At 52.7% G+C, this 6,015-nt stretch overlaps 1 pseudogene; it reads left to right on the top strand.

Moving 5' to 3' along the window:
- The first annotated feature begins 3,767 nt into the window (after window positions 1-3,767).
- LOC132210270 (U2 spliceosomal RNA) lies at window positions 3,768-3,942 on the top strand (annotated as a pseudogene).
- Window positions 3,943-6,015: the final 2,073 nt, after the last annotated feature.

Here is a 6,015-nt window from a genome sequence, read left to right as displayed (position 1 = left end):
TAATGGGCATGAAGGGACAGATGGAGGGACTGGACCTTGGACTCGGGGAGGGTACTGTGGTCCTTGCCCACAATGGGGGTACGAGTTGCGAGTGTTAATGTGCACAGGGTCAAGTCCACAGCAAGATGTGCATCCATGTTGGCCTACCTGACCACCGTCAAGACAGACCTCCTGTTTCAGCAGGAGTGTGGGATACCGCACCTCAGCAGGTACGGGAAATGGTCGGGAGCCTGGACCTGTGGGCCTTCGATCTGGTTGGGGGGTAACGACTGTCGCTCCTCGGGCCTGGCTATTCTGCTGCGGGGGCACAACTTCACCATCTCTCAAGTTCAGGAGGTGGTGGGGGGCGCCTCCTAGTGGCTGATGTCACCTACAGGAACGATTCCCTGAGGCTGATCAACATGTATGCCCCAGCAGTACGGAGTAAGCAGTTGGCCGTCCTGCAGTGCCTTCCACCTCTGCTGGCGACGTCCACACCGGTCATCCTAGGTGGAGACTTCAACTGCATCATCGATACAGATGGAAGATCCGGCCTGGGGACAGCAGGTGGGGGGAGTAAGCTGGGTGTCACGTCCAGATTCCTGATGGTCACGGTGAAGGACGCCAAGCTGCTCGACGTCTTCTGCATCCCTGCAGATGGAGTGCAGTGGAGACACGCCTGGTCACGGCCAGACGGGTCTGTCAGCTCAAGGATAGACTTCCTGTTTGTGTCGCAGGTGTTCTCGGTCAGGTCCACCAGCATCGAGCCGGTATTCTTCTCTGACCACTGCCTCCTGCTGGCCAACTGTCACTTACAGGACGACCAGCAGGCCAGCAAGGTGACGTGGAAGCTCAACACAACTTTGTTGACCCCAGAGAACGTCGAGGAGCTCAAGAGGGAGTATGCTGGCTGGAGAACCGTGAAACCCCTCTTTGAGTCTCTGGGCGACTGGTGGGAGATGGTGAAGGAGAACATCAAGGGGTTCTTTGTCCTCAAGGGTGTTCGGAAGGCGAGAGAGAGGCAGGGAAAGCTGTCGCGACTCCAGAGAAGGATGCAGAACCTGCTCCTTCTGCAGTCGATGGGGGTCGATGTCACGGAGGACCTCCGTGAGGTGAGGGGCCAGCAAGCCTCCCTCTTCGTCGCGGAGGCCGCCAGGATAATCTTCTGGTCCAGGGTCCGCTCTGTGGAGCACGACAAGACACGCTCGCGGTTCTTCTTTCAGAAGGTGCGCAAAGAGAGCTCTGTGCTTAGCTGGCTGAAGGAGGACGACGGCTCGGTGACATCGTCTTGGCCTGACATTTTGAGGATCGGCAGATCCTTCTATACCAGACTGTACAACGCGAAGCCCACGGACAGCACAGCCTCCGAGTCATTCCTGTCATCTATCACGGAGGTCTTAGACGACGGCACAAGGGAGTGGCTGGACCGGATGATATCCCTGGACGAGCTGACCAGAGCCCTCAAGTCCTTTGAGAGGAATAACAATCCCGAGAGCGACGGAATAAGACTGGTCGAGCTGTATTCCGCTCTGTGGGACCTGGTCAGCCAGGACCTGCTGGAGGTGTGCGATCGTGCACTTCGGGCAGAGGAAATGTGCAAGTCCATGAGGAAGGGCATCATCACCCTCATTTACAAGAGGAAGGGTGAGAGGGAAGAAATTAAGAAATGGCGTCCCATTTCACTATTGTACGTGGACTACAAAATCCTGGCCAAGGTCATAGCCAACCGTGTCAGGTCTGTCCTGGAGTCGGTGATTCACCCTGACCAAACCTGTGCTGTGCCGGGCAGGAAGATCGCCGAGAGCCTCGTGCTCATCAGGGATATGATCGCCTACGTACAGGACAGGCGGGTGGACACCAGCCTCGTCAGCCTGGACCAGGAGAAGGCCTTCAACAGGGTCTCCCATGCTTACATGAGGGACATCCTCTCCAAATTGGGGTTTGGAAAGGGCATCCGCATTTGGATCCGACTGCTCTCCACCAACATCATTAGCACAGTCTCGATCAACGGGTGGGAATCGGACAGTCTTCCCGTCAGATCTGGAGTCAGGCAGGGCTGCCCGCTCTCTCCTGCTGAGTACGTGTGCTGGATGGAGCCCTTCGCTGCATCCATCAGGAAGGACGTGAGCCTGAAGGACGTGATTATCCCAGGCAGCGGAGGCCTTCAGGTCAAGACCTCCTTGTACATGGACGATGTCGCCATCTTCTGCACTGATCGTCGGTCGGTGAGTCGGCTGTTGGGCATCTGCAGCCAGTTTGAACTGGCCTCGGGTGCCAAAGTCAATAGGGGTAAGAGCGAGGCCATGTTCTTCGGGAACTGGGACGACCGCTCCTTCATCCCCTTCACCGTCTGGACAGACTACCTGAAGGTGCTGGGTGTTTGGTTCAGTGGAGCTGGGGCGTGCACGAAGACTTGGGAGGAGCGTATCTCCAAACTGAGGCAGAAGCTAGGCAGGTGGACATTCCGGTCCCTCTCGATCGCAGGTAAAAACCTGGTTGTCAGGTGCGAGGGGCTTTCGGTACTGTTGTATGTGGCCCAGGCCTGGCCTATTCCCTAGACCTGCGCCGCTGCGGTCACCCAGGCCATTTTCCACTTCATGTGGGGGTCAAGGATGGACCAGGTCCACAGGAACACCATGTGCAAAGACCTTGAAAATGGGGGAAAGGATGTACCGAACGCCAGCCTCGCCCTGATGGCTACCTTTGTGTGCAGCTGCATCAAGCTGTGCGTAGATCCTCAGTACGCAAACACCAAGTGTCCCTACTTACTGAGGTTCTACCTGTCCCTGGTATTGCGAAGGATGGGCCTGGCCTGATTGCTGCGGAACGCTCCGAGTAGTTGGACTGTCCCGTACCACCTGTCCTTCGTGGAGAAATTTTTGAAAGGAAACACCTTTGACCACAAGGCCGTCAGGCAGTGGTCAGCACGTAGTATCCTCGAGGCCCTTCGAGAAAAGGAGAGGGTGGATCCCGTCGTGTGGCTCCCCCCCGCAGACTGCCACAGTCGTTTGGCAGAATGCCTCATCGCCAGAACTTTCAAACAAGCACAAGGACATTGATTGGCTGGCAGAGAGAGAGGCTCTGCCAGTGAGATCCTTTATGCATGCCCGGAATCTCTGCGCCACCGCACGCTGTCCGAGGCAGCTGCGGCGGTGCGGGGGGGGGGGGTAACGAGACTGTGGATCACCTCCTTCTGGAGTGTGCCTATGCGCAGGAGGTCTGGAGGGGGATGCAGTGGTATTTGTCGAGGTTCATCCCGAGCAGCTCCGTGACATGGGACTCCGTGCTCTACGGGCTGTTTCCCGGGACGCACACCGAGACCAACATCAACTGCGCCTGGAGGACCATCAATGCGGTGAAACACGCTCTTTGGTCTGCCCACGACTTGCCGGTCTGCCAGCTGAAAGAACTGACCCCGACCGCGTTTTGCAGACTGGCGCACTCCAAGGCTCAGGACTACGTGCTGAGGGACACATGAAAGCTTGGGGCAGCTAACGCCAAGGCACGGTGGAGAAAGACCACCGTATGAAACCCCTCGTCCAGAATAGAAAAAAGGGCCCTATCTGGTAACTGGGCCCAGCTTACGCCTTCCCCAACTGGTCAGGGGGCCAACGGGGACTGTGCCGGGAGACGACTGCCAGGGTATTTTTTCTTTTGTTTTGCTTTTGCTTTGTTTTGTTTTTTTCCTTTAGTTGGTGTACGTAGCCCCCTGGGTAACCAGGAGCAGCTTGCATGACTGGGTAGGTGTATAAATGTGTTTTATTTTTTGTACATCTTATGAATGAAGTATATTTTTTCAAATAAAAAAAATCTGTTCTTATCAGCTTTAATATGTGACATGTCCTTTACTTAAGGACCCTATGTCAAACTGATTTTTGGAGCAGGAATTGGAACAGGGGCTTGCTCCATCCTCTCCACGCATCATCCTGGTATTGCAGTGTTTCCAGGAACGGTACAGTCTCATTAAACCAAGTTTAAAAAACAGCCTGATCAAAACTTGAAGAAGGGTGTCTCGGCCTGAGACATCAGACTTCCTGTTCCTTCAGTCCTAGTTGGCCTGTTATCTCAGATTCTCCACCATCTGCTCAACACTCTGGAACCATAACAGCCCTTCAGCCCGACAAGTCCACACCAAACCTCAGAGCATCCCAGCCCGATCTATAACCCACCTGAACTACCTCTCCCTAAACATTACAGGCAATTTAACATGGCTAATCCACCTAACCTGCGCATCTTTGGACTGTGGGAGCACTCTGAGGAAACCCACAGACACAGGGAGAATGTGCAAACTCCACACAGGCAGTCAGTCACCCACGGCTGGAATCAAACACGTGTCCTGGTGCTGCCACCAAAGTGCTTTCTCTCAGTACTCTCACCCAACCTTCTCCAACTATGCTTGTTCCAAGGTACCTGTTAATCTCTCCTTTTGTGCATGTTCAGCACTTGCTCTGAATGTTAGTGCCTCATCCCTGGCACATGCCGCATCTTCCCACCAACACCATCCCTGAAAATCCACACATGGCATCAGAAGTAAAAGAAAATAGCCTGCCAACACTACCTCACTACAAATAGCATTTCAGAAAAAAAATGAAGCTATCGAAGTATTCACTCGTTTTGACTCTGATGATGACGACTTGGGATGTATTGATCTAGAGATTTTGGAAACACTGAGCCAGGAAAGAAGATGGTGTATACAACGCATGTTTTTCATTTGAGTGCAAGAGCAACCAATCAAACAAGTGTGCATGCGACTGCTTTATTTTTCCCACGTCAAGGCCTGTGAGTTTCATCAGATTACCACTTCTCACATTAGCCAGACCAAGAGATTAGATTAGATTAGATTAGATTCCCTACAGTGTGGAAACAGGCCCTTCGGCCCAACAAGTCCACACCGCCCCTTGAAGAATCCCACCCAGACCCATCTCCCTATAACCCACACACCCCTCTAACACTATGGGCAATTTAGCATGGCCAATCCACCTAACCTGCACATCTTTGGACTGTGGGAGGAAACCGGAGCACCCGGAGGAAACCCACGCAAACACAGGGAGAATGTGCAAACTCCACACAGACAGTCGCCCGAGGCTGGAATTGAACCCGGGTCCCTGGCGCTGTGAGGCTGCAGTGCTAACCACTGAGCCACTGTGCTGCCAAATATTTGCAGATTTAGTGAAATGAGCCAGAAGTTAAATAAAAATGCTACATCAAGATGCAGAATTGCCTGTGCACAAAGTACATTCTTGCTGACAGAACTCTACAAACTTTTCAGCACCTGAGATGTGTTCTGCCACACTATCTCTGCCTTTCCCTGGCATTTTTGCACTTTGAAGTCTCAACTAGAACCTAATGTCTCACAGTGCTCCTGTCTTGCCTGGTGTTTATCACAGGCATAAGCCAGGCAGCTTAGCACTGTTATTACCAGCAGACAGTCAAGGGCTGGTCAGCAGCTGTGGCAACAAACACATGTTTCGACCAAATGGTCACGTCGCAAAGTCTCAGGGAAACAGTTCGCAGTCAGGGCAAGGGAGACAGGATTCAGTCAGGATATCCTGACACAGCATGTCCACGGAATCATTCAATATCAGCCATGTGGGGCAAGCAGGATCAGGGGATCTGTATCACTACAGTACAGAGAGGTGGCCACACTCACCACTAATTACATTCTCAAAATGCTCCAGTAGATTTGTTGAGCCTCAGTTATGATCATCAATCCAAGCTGGCCCTGTCTATTCCTGCCATGGGGGGTCAGTTTGATGAAATTCTCAAGGTGTTCGGGAGTTTGGGAGGTTCAAGTCCACAGCTCCCTGAAATAGCAACACAAGCGGATAAGACGGTGAAGAATTTCACTTCCATGGTACACAGCATCTGGATCTGGTCAACTTTGATATCTGGCTCATAAGTGAGATGAGGTATTTTTTTCAAACACATCAAAGCATGCATTGTTCCTACGAGAACAACTGTGGTTCCATTCATGCATTTTTTTTGTTTCAACCATGAAAGTGAAAGTGACCATCAACCAGTTTGAACTGTCGGTTG

This window comes from Stegostoma tigrinum, chromosome 11, assembly GCF_030684315.1.
Source record: "Stegostoma tigrinum isolate sSteTig4 chromosome 11, sSteTig4.hap1, whole genome shotgun sequence".
Lineage (NCBI taxonomy): Eukaryota > Metazoa > Chordata > Chondrichthyes > Orectolobiformes > Stegostomatidae > Stegostoma > Stegostoma tigrinum.
The sequence above is the reverse complement of the archived record's forward strand: the minus strand, read 5'-3'. Positions and strand labels throughout refer to the sequence as shown.